The sequence below is a fragment of the Phyllobates terribilis genome, unplaced genomic scaffold (genome assembly GCF_046119375.1).
Source record: "Phyllobates terribilis strain yellow unplaced genomic scaffold, ASM4611937v1 Scaffold_3__8_contigs__length_932513732, whole genome shotgun sequence".
Taxonomy (NCBI): domain Eukaryota; kingdom Metazoa; phylum Chordata; class Amphibia; order Anura; family Dendrobatidae; genus Phyllobates; species Phyllobates terribilis.
In genome coordinates this window covers 2,649,668-2,666,976 of record NW_027362763.1, presented here as the reverse complement: position 1 = coordinate 2,666,976, position 17,309 = coordinate 2,649,668, and the positions used below count along the sequence as shown (strand labels likewise).

The 17,309-nt window shown below is 36.6% G+C and overlaps 8 non-coding genes across 8 annotated transcripts; all 8 read right to left on the bottom strand.

Moving 5' to 3' along the window:
* Window positions 1–510: 510 nt before the first annotated feature.
* Window positions 511–582, bottom strand: TRNAG-CCC (transfer RNA glycine (anticodon CCC)). The gene has a single exon. It is a non-coding gene; the product is annotated as a tRNA-Gly (tRNA).
* Window positions 583–1,755: 1,173 nt separating this feature from the next.
* On the bottom strand, window positions 1,756–1,827 carry TRNAG-UCC (transfer RNA glycine (anticodon UCC)). The gene has a single exon. It is a non-coding gene; the product is annotated as a tRNA-Gly (tRNA).
* A 96-nt stretch (window positions 1,828–1,923) lies between these two features.
* On the bottom strand, window positions 1,924–1,995 carry TRNAG-CCC (transfer RNA glycine (anticodon CCC)). Its single transcript has one exon. It is a non-coding gene; the product is annotated as a tRNA-Gly (tRNA).
* A 1,352-nt stretch (window positions 1,996–3,347) lies between these two features.
* Window positions 3,348–3,419, bottom strand: TRNAG-CCC (transfer RNA glycine (anticodon CCC)). The gene has a single exon. It is a non-coding gene; the product is annotated as a tRNA-Gly (tRNA).
* A 2,772-nt stretch (window positions 3,420–6,191) lies between these two features.
* Window positions 6,192–6,263, bottom strand: TRNAG-CCC (transfer RNA glycine (anticodon CCC)). The gene has a single exon. It is a non-coding gene; the product is annotated as a tRNA-Gly (tRNA).
* Window positions 6,264–9,034: 2,771 nt separating this feature from the next.
* On the bottom strand, window positions 9,035–9,106 carry TRNAG-CCC (transfer RNA glycine (anticodon CCC)). Its single transcript has one exon. It is a non-coding gene; the product is annotated as a tRNA-Gly (tRNA).
* Window positions 9,107–11,877: 2,771 nt separating this feature from the next.
* On the bottom strand, window positions 11,878–11,949 carry TRNAG-CCC (transfer RNA glycine (anticodon CCC)). The gene has a single exon. It is a non-coding gene; the product is annotated as a tRNA-Gly (tRNA).
* Window positions 11,950–14,721: 2,772 nt separating this feature from the next.
* On the bottom strand, window positions 14,722–14,793 carry TRNAG-CCC (transfer RNA glycine (anticodon CCC)). The gene has a single exon. It is a non-coding gene; the product is annotated as a tRNA-Gly (tRNA).
* Window positions 14,794–17,309: the final 2,516 nt, after the last annotated feature.

The window sequence follows — 17,309 nt, the reverse complement described above, 5'->3', positions numbered from 1 at the left end:
TGCGTTGGCCAGGAATCAAACCCGGGTCAATTACTTGGAAGGCAGCGATTCTCACCACTATACCACCAACACTTACAGAAGCCATGTTTTTTTCTTACATTTTCTGCACTAACAATACGAAATGATTAGTAAAAAGTAAGACGTGCCAGGAAAAAAAAACCCATATAAGTATTGCATTGACCAGGAATTAATCGCAGGTCAACTGCTTGGAAGGCAGGTTTGCTCACCACTATACCAAAAATGCTTAAGGTACCCAGCATTTTTTTCACATTTTCTGCACTAACCCTTCAAAATTGTTAGTAAAAATTATGACGTGCCTGAAAAAAAAACACACTCATGTTTTGCATTGGCCAGGAATCAAACCCGGGTCAACTGCTTGGAAGGCAGCTATGCTCACCACTATACCACCAATGCTTACAGGATCAGCTTTTTTTTTTACATTTTCTGCACTAACATTACAAAATAGTTTGTAAAATGTATGATATGCCAGAAATAAAACTACATAAGTATTGCATTGGCTGGGAATCGAACCCGGGCCAACTGCTTGGGAAGCAGCTATGCTCACCACTATACCACCAATGCATGAACCAACTTGACTGGTTTGGGATTATGGCTGTTAAATCTGCTAAAGTTTTACTTAAAAAAAGGAGGACTGAATATGTCTTGAAAGAGCCAAATACTAAAAAGTTTAAAAACAAGGCAAAGCATTGTCCAAAACTCAAAGATGAATTCTTGTGAATCAGCTATGGAGCTTTTCCGCCAATTCTTACAATTCTCTCAATTATTTTCACTTTTTTGCCAATAAGGTAACTAAACTCTTACCAAGAAAGAAAGTACACTATGAGCCTTAGCTCAAAAAGATTACAAAGAGTCAGCACCAGCGCCAAATTACCCCTAAAGACCTCTGCCATTTTTAACACTAACTCTAAAGACAGAGGAGTTTTTGGAATCAGTTATGTAGCTTTTAAACCTCTGCCTACAAATTCTCTCAATTAGCTTGGCTTTTTGCCAACTAAGGTAGCTAACGTGTTACCAAGAAAGAAATAAAAGCATAAGCCTTAGCACAGAAAGTGAAAAAGAGTCCAAACACCACCAAATGCAAAAAAACAATGAGCTCTTCAAGAATTAAACTATGGCCTATTGTTTTAAAAGCAACTACACCCACCAGCATAACACCAATGCCAACCCTGACAATGCTTTCATATGGGAGACTAACCCTACAAAGTGTTTAATCAACAACTGAAGAGCAGAAGATCAGTTAGATGAGACAGTTGAAAAAAAGCTAAGAAATATTCTCTTCAATTTTTTTCTCATTTTCGTGGTTGCTAAACTCTAAGAAGAAAGAAGAACCTGAGACTTAACATGAAAAATTAAAACAGACTAAAAGCATCACCAAATGTGAAAATCAATTCATGCGTTGGCTGAGAATCAAACTCGGGTCAACTACTTGGAAAGCAACGATTCTCACCACTATACCACCAACACTTACAGAAGCCATGTTTTTTTCTTACATTTTCTGCACTAACAATACGAAATTATTAGTAAAAAGTAAGACGTGCCAGGAAAAAAAAACCCACATAAGTATTGCATTGACCAGGAATCAATCGCAGGTCAACTGCTTGGAAGGCAGGTTTGCTCACCACTATACCAAAAATGCTTAAGGTACCCAGCATTTTTTTCACATTTTCTGCACTAACCCTACAAAATTGTTAGTAAAAAGTATGACGTGCCTGAAAAAAAAAAACACCGATGTTTTGTATTGGCTGGGAATTGAACCCAGGTCAACTGCTTGGAAGGCAGCTATGCTCACCACTATACCACCAATGCTTACAGGGTCAGCTTTTTTTTTTACATTTTCTGCACTAACATTACAAAATCGTTTGTAAAATGTATGATATGCCAGAAATAAAACTACATAAGTATTGCATTGGCTGGGAATCGAACCCGGGTCAACTGCTTGGGAAGCAGCTATGCTCACCACTATACCACCAATGCATGAACCAACTTGACTGGTTTGGGATTATGGCTGTTAAATCTGCTAAAGTTTTACTTAAAAAAAGGAGGACTGAATATGCCTTTAAGGAGCCAAATACTAAAAAGTTTAAAAACAAGGCAAAGCATTGTCCAAAACTCAAAGATGAATTCTTGTGAATCAGCTATGGAGCTTTTCCACCAATTCTTACAATTCTCTCAATTATTTTCACTTTTTTTTTGCAATAAGGTAACTAAACTCTTACCAAGAAAGAAAGTACACTATGAGCCTTAGCTCAAAAAGATTACAAAGAGTCAGCACCAGCACCAAATTACCCCTAAAGACCTCTGCCATTTTTAGCATTTTTAACACTAACTCTAAAGACAGAGGAGTTTTTGGAATCAGTTATGTAGCTTTTCCACCTCTGCCTACAAATTCTCTCAATTAGCTTTGCTTTTTGCCAACTAAGGTAGCTAAAGTGTTACCAAGAAAGAAATAAAAGCATAAGCCTTAGCACAGAAAGTGAAAAAGAGTCCAAACACCACCAAATGCAAAAAAACAATGAGTTCTTCAAGAATTAAACTAAGGCCTATTGTTTTAAAAGCAACTACACCCACCAGCATGACACCAATGCCAACCTTGACATTGCTTTCATATTGGAGACTAACCCTACAAACTGTTTAATCAACAACTGAAGAGCAGAAGATCAGTTAGATGAGACAGTTGAAAAAAAGCTAAGAAATATTCTCTTCAATTTTTTTCTCATTTTCGTGGTTGCTAAACTCTAAGAAGAAAGAAGAGCCTGAGACTTAAAACGAAAAATTAAAACAGACTAAAAGCATCACCAAATGTGATAAAATATTCATGCGCTGGCTGAGAATCGAATTCGGGTCAACTACTTGGAAGGCAGCGATTCTCACCACTATACCACCAACACTTACAGAAGGCATGTTTTTTTCTTACATTTTCTGCACTAACAACACGAAATTATTAGTAAAAAGTAAGACGTGCCAGGAAAAAAAACCCCGCATAAGTATTGCATTGACCAGGAATCAATCGCAGGTCAACTGCTTGGAAGGCAGGTTTGCTCACCACTATACCAAAAATGCTTAAGATACCCAGCATTTTTTTCACATTTTCTGCACTAACCCTACAAAATTGTTAGTAAAAAGTATGACGTGCCTGAAAAAAAAAAACACCGATGTTTTGTATTGGCTGGGAATTGAACACGGGTCAACTGCTTGGAAGGCAGCTATGCTCACCACTATACCACCAATGCTTACAGGTTCAGCTTTTTTTTTTACATTTTCTGCACTAACATTACAAAATAGTTTGTAAAATGTATGATATGCCAGAAATAAAACTACATAAGTACTGCATTGGCCGGGATTCGAATCCAGGTCAACTGCTTGGGAAGCAGCTATGCTCACCACTATACCACCAATGCATGAACCAACTTGACTGGTTTGGAATTATGGCTGTTAAATCTGCTAAAGTTTTACTTAAAAAAAGGAGGACTGAATATGTCTTGAAAGAGCCAATTACTAAAAAGTTTAGAAACAAGGAAAAGCATTGTCCAAAACTCAAAGATAAATTCTTGTGAATCAGCTATGGAGCTTTTCCACCAATTATTACAATTCTCTCAATTATTTTCACTTTTTTGCTAATAAGGTAACTAAACTCTTACCAAGAAAGAAAGTACACTATGAGCCTTAGCTCAAAAAGATTACAAACAGTCAGCACCAGCACCAAATTACCCCTAAAGACCTCTGCCATTTTTGGCATTTTTAACACTAACTCTAAAGACAGAGGAGTTTTTGGAATCAGTTATGTAGCTTTTCCACCTCTGCCTACAAATTCTCTCAATTAGCTTTGCTTTTTGCCAACTAAGGTAGCTAAAGTGTTACCAAGAAAGAAATAAAAGCATAAGCCTTAGCACAGAAAGTGAAAAAGAGTCCAAACACCACCAAATGCAAAAAAACAATGAGTTCTTCAAGAATTAAACTATGGCCTATTGTTTTAAAAGCAACTACACCCACCAGCATAACACCAATGCCAACCCTGACATTGCTTTCGTATTGGAGACTAACCCTACAAAGTGTTTAATCAACAACTGAAGAGCAGAAGATCAGTTAGATGAGACAGTTGAAAAAAAGCTAAGAAATATTCTCTTCAATTTTTTTCTCATTTTCGTGGTTGCTAAACTCTAAGAAGAAAGAAGAGCCTGAGACTTAACACGAAAAATTAAAACAGACTAAAAGCATCACCAAATGTGAAAAACAATTCATGCGTTGGCTGAGAATCGAACTCGGGTCAACTACTTGGAAGACAGCGATTCTCACCACTATACCACCAACACTTACAGAAGCCATGTTTTTTTCTTACATTTTCTGCACTTACAATACGAAATTATTAGTAAAAAGTAAGACGTGCCAGGAAAAAAAACCCCACATAAGTATTGCATTGACCAGGAATCAATCGCAGGTCAACTGCTTGGAAGGCAGGTTTGCTCACCACTATACCAAAAATGCTTAAGGTACCCAGCATTTTTTTCACATTTTCTGCACTAACCCTACAAAATTGTTAGTAAAAAGTATGATGTGCCTGAAAAAAAAAAACACTGATGTTTTGTATTGGCCAGGAATTGAACCCAGGTCAACTGCTTGGAAGGCAGCTATGCTCACCACTATACCACCAATGCTTATAGTGTCAGCTTTTTTTTTACATTTTCTGCACTAACATTACAAAATAGTTTGTAAAATGTATGATATGCCAGAAATAAAACTACATAAGTATTGCATTGGCTGGAAATTGAACCTGGGTCAACTGTTTGGGAAACAGCAATGCTCACCACTATACCACCAATGCATGAACCCACTTGACTGGTTTGGGATTTTGGCTGTTAAATCTGCTAAAGTTTTACTTAAAAAAGGAGGACTGAATATGTCTTGAAAGAGCCAATTACTAAAAAGTTTAAAAACAAGGCAAAGCATTGTCCAAAACTCAAAGATGAATTCTTGTGAATCAGCTATGGAGCTTTTCCACCAATTCTTACAATTCTCTCAATTATTTTCACTTTTTTTTTGCAATAAGGTAACTAAACTCTTACCAAGAAAGAAAGTACACTATGAGCCTTAGCTCAAAAAGATTACAAAGAGTCAGCACCAGCACCAAATTACCCCTAAAGACCTCTGCCATTTTTAGCATTTTTAACACTAACTCTAAAGACAGAGGAGTTTTTGGAATCAGTTATGTAGCTTTTCCACCTCTGCCTACAAATTCTCTCAATTAGCTTTGCTTTTTGCCAACTAAGGTAGCTAAAGTGTTACCAAGAAAGAAATAAAAGCATAAGCCTTAGCACAGAAAGTGAAAAAGAGTCCAAACACCACCAAATGCAAAAAAACAATGAGTTCTTCAAGAATTAAACTAAGGCCTATTGTTTTAAAAGCAACTACACCCACCAGCATGACACCAATGCCAACCTTGACATTGCTTTCATATTGGAGACTAACCCTACAAACTGTTTAATCAACAACTGAAGAGCAGAAGATCAGTTAGATGAGACAGTTGAAAAAAAGCTAAGAAATATTCTCTTCAATTTTTTTCTCATTTTCGTGGTTGCTAAACTCTAAGAAGAAAGAAGAGCCTGAGACTTAACACGAAAAATTAAAACAGACTAAAAGCATCACCAAATGTGATAAAATATTCATGCGTTGGCTGAGAATCGAATTCGGGTCAACTACTTGGAAGGCAGCGATTCTCACCACTATACCACCAACACTTACAGAAGCCATGTTTTTTTCTTACATTTTCTGCACTAACAATACGAAATTATTAGTAAAAAGTAAGACGTGCCAGGAAAAAAAACCCCGCATAAGTATTGCATTGACCAGGAATCAATCGCAGGTCAACTGCTTGGAAGGCAGGTTTGCTCACCACTATACCAAAAATGCTTAAGGTACCCAGCATTTTTTTCACATTTTCTGCACTAACCCTACAAAATTGTTAGTAAAAAGTATGACGTGCCTGAAAAAAAAAAACACCGATGTTTTGTATTGGCTGGGAATTGAACACGGGTCAATTGCTTAGAAGGCAGCTATGCTCACCACTATACCACCAATGCTTACAGGTTCAGCTTTTTTTTTTACATTTTCTGCACTAACATTACAAAATAGTTTGTAAAATGTATGATATGCCAGAAATAAAACTACATAAGTATTGCATTGGCCGGGATTCGAATCCAGGTCAACTGCTTGGGAAGCAGCTATGCTCACCACTATACCACCAATGCATGAACCAACTTGACTGGTTTGGAATTATGGCTGTTAAATCTGCTAAAGTTTTACTTAAAAAAAGGAGGACTGAATATGTCTTGAAAGAGCCAATTACTAAAAAGTTTAGAAACAAGGAAAAGCATTGTCCAAAACTCAAAGATAAATTCTTGTGAATCAGCTATGGAGCTTTTCCACCAATTCTTACAATTCTCTCAATTATTTTCACTTTTTTGCTAATAAGGTAACTAAACTCTTACCAAGAAAGAAAGTACACTATGAGCCTTAGCTCAAAAAGATTACAAACAGTCAGCACCAGCACCAAATTACCCCTAAAGACCTCTGCCATTTTTGGCATTTTTAACACTAACTCTAAAGACAGAGGAGTTTTTGGAATCAGTTATGTAGCTTTTCCACCTCTGCCTACAAATTCTCTCAATTAGCTTTGCTTTTTGCCAACTAAGGTAGCTAAAGTGTTACCAAGAAAGAAATAAAAGCATAAGCCTTAGCACAGAAAGTGAAAAAGAGTCCAAACACCACCAAATGCAAAAAAACAATGAGTTCTTCAAGAATTAAACTATGGCCTATTGTTTTAAAAGCAACTACACCCACCAGCATAACACCAATGCCAACCCTGACATTGCTTTCGTATTGGAGACTAACCCTACAAAGTGTTTAATCAACAACTGAAGAGCAGAAGATCAGTTAGATGAGACAGTTGAAAAAAAGCTAAGAAATATTCTCTTCAATTTTTTTCTCATTTTCGTGGTTGCTAAACTCTAAGAAGAAAGAACAGCCTGAGACTTAACACGAAAAATTAAAACAGACTAAAAGCATCACCAAATGTGAAAAACAATTCATGCGTTGGCTGAGAATCGAACTCGGGTCAACTACTTGGAAGACAGCGATTCTCACCACTATACCACCAACACTTACAGAAGCCATGTTTTTTTCTTACATTTTCTGCACTAACAATACGAAATTATTAGTAAAAAGTAAGACGTGCCAGGAAAAAAAACCCCACATAAGTATTGCATTGACCAGGAATCAATCGCAGGTCAACTGCTTGGAAGGCAGGTTTGCTCACCACTATACCAAAAATGCTTAAGGTACCCAGCATTTTTTTCACATTTTCTGCACTAACCCTACAAAATTGTTAGTAAAAAGTATGATGTGCCAGAAAAAAAAAAACACTGATGTTTTGTATTGGCCAGGAATTGAACCCAGGTCAACTGCTTGGAAGGCAGCTATGCTCACCACTATACCACCAATGCTTATAGTGTCAGCTTTTTTTTTACATTTTCTGCACTAACATTACAAAATAGTTTGTAAAATGTATGATATGCCAGAAATAAAACTACATAAGTATTGCATTGGCTGGAAATCGAACCTGGGTCAACTGTTTGGGAAGCAGCAATGCTCACCACTATACCACCAATGCATGAACCCACTTGACTGGTTTGGGATTTTGGCTGTTAAATCTGCTAAAGTTTTACTTAAAAAAGGAGGACTGAATATGTCTTGAAAGAGCCAATTACTAAAAAGTTTAAAAACAAGGCAAAGCATTGTCCAAAACTCAAAGATGAATTCTTGTGAATCAGCTATGGAGCTTTTCCACCAATTCTTACAATTCTCTCAATTATTTTCACTTTTTTTTGCAATAAGGTAACTAAACTCTTACCAAGAAAGAAAGTACACTATGAGCCTTAGCTCAAAAAGATTACAAAGAGTCAGCACCAGCACCAAATTACCCCTAAAGACCTCTGCCATTTTTAGCATTTTTAACACTAACTCTAAAGACAGAGGAGTTTTTGGAATCAGTTATGTAGCTTTTCCACCTCTGCCTACAAATTCTCTCAATTAGCTTTGCTTTTTGCCAACTAAGGTAGCTAAAGTGTTACCAAGAAAGAAATAAAAGCATAAGCCTTAGCACAGAAAGTGAAAAAGAGTCCAAACACCACCAAATGCAAAAAAACAATGAGTTCTTCAAGAATTAAACTAAGGCCTATTGTTTTAAAAGCAACTACACCCACCAGCATGACACCAATGCCAACCTTGACATTGCTTTCATATTGGAGACTAACCCTACAAACTGTTTAATCAACAACTGAAGAGCAGAAGATCAGTTAGATGAGACAGTTGAAAAAAAGCTAAGAAATATTCTCTTCAATTTTTTTCTCATTTTCGTGGTTGCTAAACTCTAAGAAGAAAGAAGAGCCTGAGACTTAACACGAAAAATTAAAACAGACTAAAAGCATCACCAAATGTGATAAAATATTCATGCGTTGGCTGAGAATCGAATTCGGGTCAACTACTTGGAAGGCAGCGATTCTCACCACTATACCACCAACACTTACAGAAGCCATGTTTTTTTCTTACATTTTCTGCACTAACAATACGAAATTATTAGTAAAAAGTAAGACGTGCCAGGAAAAAAAACCCCGCATAAGTATTGCATTGACCAGGAATCAATCGCAGGTCAACTGCTTGGAAGGCAGGTTTGCTCACCACTATACCAAAAATGCTTAAGGTACCCAGCATTTTTTTCACATTTTCTGCACTAACCCTACAAAATTGTTAGTAAAAAGTATGACGTGCCTGAAAAAAAAAAACACCGATGTTTTGTATTGGCTGGGAATTGAACACGGGTCAACTGCTTAGAAGGCAGCTATGCTCACCACTATACCACCAATGCTTACAGGTTCAGCTTTTTTTTTTACATTTTCTGCACTAACATTACAAAATAGTTTGTAAAATGTATGATATGCCAGAAATAAAACTACATAAGTATTGCATTGGCCGGGATTCGAATCCAGGTCAACTGCTTGGGAAGCAGCTATGCTCACCACTATACCACCAATGCATGAACCAACTTGACTGGTTTGGAATTATGGCTGTTAAATCTGCTAAAGTTTTACTTAAAAAAAGGAGGACTGAATATGTCTTGAAAGAGCCAATTACTAAAAAGTTTAGAAACAAGGAAAAGCATTGTCCAAAACTCAAAGATAAATTCTTGTGAATCAGCTATGGAGCTTTTCCACTAATTCTTACAATTCTCTCAATTATTTTCACTTTTTTGCTAATAAGGTAACTAAACTCTTACCAAGAAAGAAAGTACACTATGAGCCTTAGCTCAAAAAGATTACAAACAGTCAGCACCAGCACCAAATTACCCCTAAAGACCTCTGCCATTTTTGGCATTTTTAACACTAACTCTAAAGACAGAGGAGTTTTTGGAATCAGTTATGTAGCTTTTCCACCTCTGCCTACAAATTCTCTCAATTAGCTTTGCTTTTTGCCAACTAAGGTAGCTAAAGTGTTACCAAGAAAGAAATAAAAGCATAAGCCTTAGCACAGAAAGTGAAAAAGAGTCCAAACACCACCAAATGCAAAAAAACAATGAGTTCTTCAAGAATTAAACTATGGCCTATTGTTTTAAAAGCAACTACACCCACCAGCATAACACCAATGCCAACCCTGACATTGCTTTCGTATTGGAGACTAACCCTACAAGGTGTTTAATCAACAACTGAAGAGCAGAAGATCAGTTAGATGAGACAGTTGAAAAAAAGCTAAGAAATATTCTCTTCAATTTTTTTCTCATTTTCGTGGTTGCTAAACTCTAAGAAGAAAGAACAGCCTGAGACTTAACACGAAAAATTAAAACAGACTAAAAGCATCACCAAATGTGAAAAACAATTCATGCGTTGGCTGAGAATCGAACTCGGGTCAACTACTTGGAAGACAGCGATTCTCACCACTATACCACCAACACTTACAGAAGCCATGTTTTTTTCTTACATTTTCTGCACTAACAATACGAAATTATTAGTAAAAAGTAAGACGTGCCAGGAAAAAAAACCCCACATAAGTATTGCATTGACCAGGAATCAATCGCAGGTCAACTGCTTGGAAGGCAGGTTTGCTCACCACTATACCAAAAATGCTTAAGGTACCCAGCATTTTTTTCACATTTTCTGCACTAACCCTACAAAATTGTTAGTAAAAAGTATGATGTGCCAGAAAAAAAAAAACACTGATGTTTTGTATTGGCCAGGAATTGAACCCAGGTCAACTGCTTGGAAGGCAGCTATGCTCACCACTATACCACCAATGCTTATAGTGTCAGCTTTTTTTTTACATTTTCTGCACTAACATTACAAAATAGTTTGTAAAATGTATGATATGCCAGAAATAAAACTACATAAGTATTGCATTGGCTGGAAATCGAACCTGGGTCAACTGTTTGGGAAGCAGCAATGCTCACCACTATACCACCAATGCATGAACCCACTTGACTGGTTTGGGATTTTGGCTGTTAAATCTGCTAAAGTTTTACTTAAAAAAGGAGGACTGAATATGTCTTGAAAGAGCCAATTACTAAAAAGTTTAAAAACAAGGCAAAGCATTGTCCAAAACTCAAAGATGAATTCTTGTGAATCAGCTATGGAGCTTTTCCACCAATTCTTACAATTCTCTCAATTATTTTCACTTTTTTTTGCAATAAGGTAACTAAACTCTTACCAAGAAAGAAAGTACACTATGAGCCTTAGCTCAAAAAGATTACAAAGAGTCAGCACCAGCACCAAATTACCCCTAAAGACCTCTGCCATTTTTAGCATTTTTAACACTAACTCTAAAGACAGAGGAGTTTTTGGAATCAGTTATGTAGCTTTTCCACCTCTGCCTACAAATTCTCTCAATTAGCTTTGCTTTTTGCCAACTAAGGTAGCTAAAGTGTTACCAAGAAAGAAATAAAAGCATAAGCCTTAGCACAGAAAGTGAAAAAGAGTCCAAACACCACCAAATGCAAAAAAACAATGAGTTCTTCAAGAATTAAACTAAGGCCTATTGTTTTAAAAGCAACTACACCCACCAGCATGACACCAATGCCAACCTTGACATTGCTTTCATATTGGAGACTAACCCTACAAACTGTTTAATCAACAACTGAAGAGCAGAAGATCAGTTAGATGAGACAGTTGAAAAAAAGCTAAGAAATATTCTCTTCAATTTTTTTCTCATTTTCGTGGTTGCTAAACTCTAAGAAGAAAGAAGAGCCTGAGACTTAACACGAAAAATTAAAACAGACTAAAAGCATCACCAAATGTGATAAAATATTCATGCGTTGGCTGAGAATCGAATTCGGGTCAACTACTTGGAAGGCAGCGATTCTCACCACTATACCACCAACACTTACAGAAGCCATGTTTTTTTCTTACATTTTCTGCACTAACAATACGAAATTATTAGTAAAAAGTAAGACGTGCCAGGAAAAAAAACCCCGCATAAGTATTGCATTGACCAGGAATCAATCGCAGGTCAACTGCTTGGAAGGCAGGTTTGCTCACCACTATACCAAAAATGCTTAAGGTACCCAGCATTTTTTTCACATTTTCTGCACTAACCCTACAAAATTGTTAGTAAAAAGTATGACGTGCCTGAAAAAAAAAAACACCGATGTTTTGTATTGGCTGGGAATTGAACACGGGTCAACTGCTTAGAAGGCAGCTATGCTCACCACTATACCACCAATGCTTACAGGTTCAGCTTTTTTTTTTACATTTTCTGCACTAACATTACAAAATAGTTTGTAAAATGTATGATATGCCAGAAATAAAACTACATAAGTATTGCATTGGCCGGGATTCGAATCCAGGTCAACTGCTTGGGAAGCAGCTATGCTCACCACTATACCACCAATGCATGAACCAACTTGACTGGTTTGGAATTATGGCTGTTAAATCTGCTAAAGTTTTACTTAAAAAAAGGAGGACTGAATATGTCTTGAAAGAGCCAATTACTAAAAAGTTTAGAAACAAGGAAAAGCATTGTCCAAAACTCAAAGATAAATTCTTGTGAATCAGCTATGGAGCTTTTCCACTAATTCTTACAATTCTCTCAATTATTTTCACTTTTTTGCTAATAAGGTAACTAAACTCTTACCAAGAAAGAAAGTACACTATGAGCCTTAGCTCAAAAAGATTACAAACAGTCAGCACCAGCACCAAATTACCCCTAAAGACCTCTGCCATTTTTGGCATTTTTAACACTAACTCTAAAGACAGAGGAGTTTTTGGAATCAGTTATGTAGCTTTTCCACCTCTGCCTACAAATTCTCTCAATTAGCTTTGCTTTTTGCCAACTAAGGTAGCTAAAGTGTTACCAAGAAAGAAATAAAAGCATAAGCCTTAGCACAGAAAGTGAAAAAGAGTCCAAACACCACCAAATGCAAAAAAACAATGAGTTCTTCAAGAATTAAACTATGGCCTATTGTTTTAAAAGCAACTACACCCACCAGCATAACACCAATGCCAACCCTGACATTGCTTTCGTATTGGAGACTAACCCTACAAGGTGTTTAATCAACAACTGAAGAGCAGAAGATCAGTTAGATGAGACAGTTGAAAAAAAGCTAAGAAATATTCTCTTCAATTTTTTTCTCATTTTCGTGGTTGCTAAACTCTAAGAAGAAAGAAGAGCCTGAGACTTAACACGAAAAATTAAAACAGACTAAAAGCATCACCAAATGTGAAAAACAATTCATGCGTTGGCTGAGAATCGAACTCGGGTCAACTACTTGGAAGACAGCGATTCTCACCACTATACCACCAACACTTACAGAAGCCATGTTTTTTTCTTACATTTTCTGCACTAACAATACGAAATTATTAGTAAAAAGTAAGACGTGCCAGGAAAAAAAACCCCACATAAGTATTGCATTGACCAGGAATCAATCGCAGGTCAACTGCTTGGAAGGCAGGTTTGCTCACCACTATACCAAAAATGCTTAAGGTACCCAGCATTTTTTTCACATTTTCTGCACTAACCCTACAAAATTGTTAGTAAAAAGTATGATGTGCCTGAAAAAAAAAAACACTGATGTTTTGTATTGGCCAGGAATTGAACCCAGGTCAACTGCTTGGAAGGCAGCTATGCTCACCACTATACCACCAATGCTTATAGTGTCAGCTTTTTTTTTACATTTTCTGCACTAACATTACAAAATAGTTTGTAAAATGTATGATATGCCAGAAATAAAACTACATAAGTATTGCATTGGCTGGAAATCGAACCTGGGTCAACTGTTTGGGAAGCAGCAATGCTCACCACTATACCACCAATGCATGAACCCACTTGACTGGTTTGGGATTTTGGCTGTTAAATCTGCTAAAGTTTTACTTAAAAAAGGAGGACTGAATATGTCTTGAAAGAGCCAATTACTAAAAAGTTTAAAAACAAGGCAAAGCATTGTCCAAAACTCAAAGATGAATTCTTGTGAATCAGCTATGGAGCTTTTCCACCAATTCTTACAATTCTCTCAATTATTTTCACTTTTTTTTTGCAATAAGGTAACTAAACTCTTACCAAGAAAGAAAGTACTCTATGAGCCTTAGCTCAAAAAGATTACAAAGAGTCAGCACCAGCACCAAATTACCCCTAAAGACCTCTGCCATTTTTAGCATTTTTAACACTAACTCTAAAGACAGAGGAGTTTTTGGAATCAGTTATGTAGCTTTTCCACCTCTGCCTACAAATTCTCTCAATTAGCTTTGCTTTTTGCCAACTAAGGTAGCTAAAGTGTTACCAAGAAAGAAATAAAAGCATAAGCCTTAGCACAGAAAGTGAAAAAGAGTCCAAACACCACCAAATGCAAAAAAACAATGAGTTCTTCAAGAATTAAACTAAGGCCTATTGTTTTAAAAGCAACTACACCCACCAGCATGACACCAATGCCAACCTTGACATTGCTTTCATATTGGAGACTAACCCTACAAACTGTTTAATCAACAACTGAAGAGCAGAAGATCAGTTAGATGAGACAGTTGAAAAAAAGCTAAGAAATATTCTCTTCAATTTTTTTCTCATTTTCGTGGTTGCTAAACTCTAAGAAGAAAGAAGAGCCTGAGACTTAACACGAAAAATTAAAACAGACTAAAAGCATCACCAAATGTAATAAAATATTCATGCGTTGGCTGAGAATCGAATTCGGGTCAACTACTTGGAAGGCAGCGATTCTCACCACTATACCACCAACACTTACAGAAGCCATGTTTTTTTCTTACATTTTCTGCACTAACAATACGAAATTATTAGTAAAAAGTAAGACGTGCCAGGAAAAAAAACCCCGCATAAGTATTGCATTGACCAGGAATCAATCGCAGGTCAACTGCTTGGAAGGCAGGTTTGCTCACCACTATACCAAAAATGCTTAAGGTACCCAGCATTTTTTTCACATTTTCTGCACTAACCCTACAAAATTGTTAGTAAAAAGTATGACGTGCCTGAAAAAAAAAAACACCGATGTTTTGTATTGGCTGGGAATTGAACACGGGTCAACTGCTTAGAAGGCAGCTATGCTCACCACTATACCACCAATGCTTACAGGTTCAGCTTTTTTTTTTACATTTTCTGCACTAACATTACAAAATAGTTTGTAAAATGTATGATATGCCAGAAATAAAACTACATAAGTATTGCATTGGCCGGGATTCGAATCCAGGTCAACTGCTTGGGAAGCAGCTATGCTCACCACTATACCACCAATGCATGAACCAACTTGACTGGTTTGGAATTATGGCTGTTAAATCTGCTAAAGTTTTACTTAAAAAAAGGAGGACTGAATATGTCTTGAAAGAGCCAATTACTAAAAAGTTTAGAAACAAGGAAAAGCATTGTCCAAAACTCAAAGATAAATTCTTGTGAATCAGCTATGGAGCTTTTCCACCAATTCTTACAATTCTCTCAATTATTTTCACTTTTTTGCTAATAAGGTAACTAAACTCTTACCAAGAAAGAAAGTACACTATGAGCCTTAGCTCAAAAAGATTACAAACAGTCAGCACCAGCACCAAATTACCCCTAAAGACCTCTGCCATTTTTGGCATTTTTAACACTAACTCTAAAGACAGAGGAGTTTTTGGAATCAGTTATGTAGCTTTTCCACCTCTGCCTACAAATTCTCTCAATTAGCTTTGCTTTTTGCCAACTAAGGTAGCTAAAGTGTTACCAAGAAAGAAATAAAAGCATAAGCCTTAGCACAGAAAGTGAAAAAGAGTCCAAACACCACCAAATGCAAAAAAACAATGAGTTCTTCAAGAATTAAACTATGGCCTATTGTTTTAAAAGCAACTACACCCACCAGCATAACACCAATGCCAACCCTGACATTGCTTTCGTATTGGAGACTAACCCTACAAAGTGTTTAATCAACAACTGAAGAGCAGAAGATCAGTTAGATGAGACAGTTGAAAAAAAGCTAAGAAATATTCTCTTCAATTTTTTTCTCATTTTCGTGGTTGCTAAACTCTAAGAAGAAAGAAGAGCCTGAGACTTAACACGAAAAATTAAAACAGACTAAAAGCATCACCAAATGTGAAAAACAATTCATGCGTTGGCTGAGAATCGAACTCGGGTCAACTACTTGGAAGACAGCGATTCTCACCACTATACCACCAACACTTACAGAAGCCATGTTTTTTTCTTACATTTTCTGCACTAACAATACGAAATTATTAGTAAAAAGTAAGACGTGCCAGGAAAAAAAACCCCACATAAGTATTGCATTGACCAGGAATCAATCGCAGGTCAACTGCTTGGAAGGCAGGTTTGCTCACCACTATACCAAAAATGCTTAAGGTACCCAGCATTTTTTTCACATTTTCTGCACTAACCCTACAAAATTGTTAGTAAAAAGTATGATGTGCCTGAAAAAAAAAAACACTGATGTTTTGTATTGGCCAGGAATTGAACCCAGGTCAACTGCTTGGAAGGCAGCTATGCTCACCACTATACCACCAATGCTTATAGTGTCAGCTTTTTTTTTACATTTTCTGCACTAACATTACAAAATAGTTTGTAAAATGTATGATATGCCAGAAATAAAACTACATAAGTATTGCATTGGCTGGAAATCGAACCTGGGTCAACTGTTTGGGAAGCAGCAATGCTCACCACTATACCACCAATGCATGAACCCACTTGACTGGTTTGGGATTTTGGCTGTTAAATCTGCTAAAGTTTTACTTAAAAAAGGAGGACTGAATATGTCTTGAAAGAGCCAATTACTAAAAAGTTTAAAAACAAGGCAAAGCATTGTCCAAAACTCAAAGATGAATTCTTGTGAATCAGCTATGGAGCTTTTCCACCAATTCTTACAATTCTCTCAATTATTTTCACTTTTTTTTTGCAATAAGGTAACTAAACTCTTACCAAGAAAGAAAGTACTCTATGAGCCTTAGCTCAAAAAGATTACAAAGAGTCAGCACCAGCACCAAATTACCCCTAAAGACCTCTGCCATTTTTAGCATTTTTAACACTAACTCTAAAGACAGAGGAGTTTTTGGAATCAGTTATGTAGCTTTTCCACCTCTGCCTACAAATTCTCTCAATTAGCTTTGCTTTTTGCCAACTAAGGTAGCTAAAGTGTTACCAAGAAAGAAATAAAAGCATAAGCCTTAGCACAGAAAGTGAAAAAGAGTCCAAACACCACCAAATGCAAAAAAACAATGAGTTCTTCAAGAATTAAACTAAGGCCTATTGTTTTAAAAGCAACTACACCCACCAGCATGACACCAATGCCAACCTTGACATTGCTTTCATATTGGAGACTAACCCTACAAACTGTTTAATCAACAACTGAAGAGCAGAAGATCAGTTAGATGAGACAGTTGAAAAAAAGCTAAGAAATATTCTCTTCAATTTTTTTCTCATTTTCGTGGTTGCTAAACTCTAAGAAGAAAGAAGAGCCTGAGACTTAACACGAAAAATTAAAACAGACTAAAAGCATCACCAAATGTGATAAAATATTCATGCGTTGGCTGAGAATCGAATTCGGGTCAGCTACTTGGAAGGCAGCGATTCTCACCACTATACCACCAACACTTACAGAAGCCATGTTTTTTTCTTACATTTTCTGCACTAACAATACGAAATTATTAGTAAAAAGTAAGACGTGCCAGGAAAAAAAACCCCGCATAAGTATTGCATTGACCAGGAATCAATCGCAGGTCAACTGCTTGGAAGGCAGGTTTGCTCACCACTATAACAAAAATGCTTAAGGTACC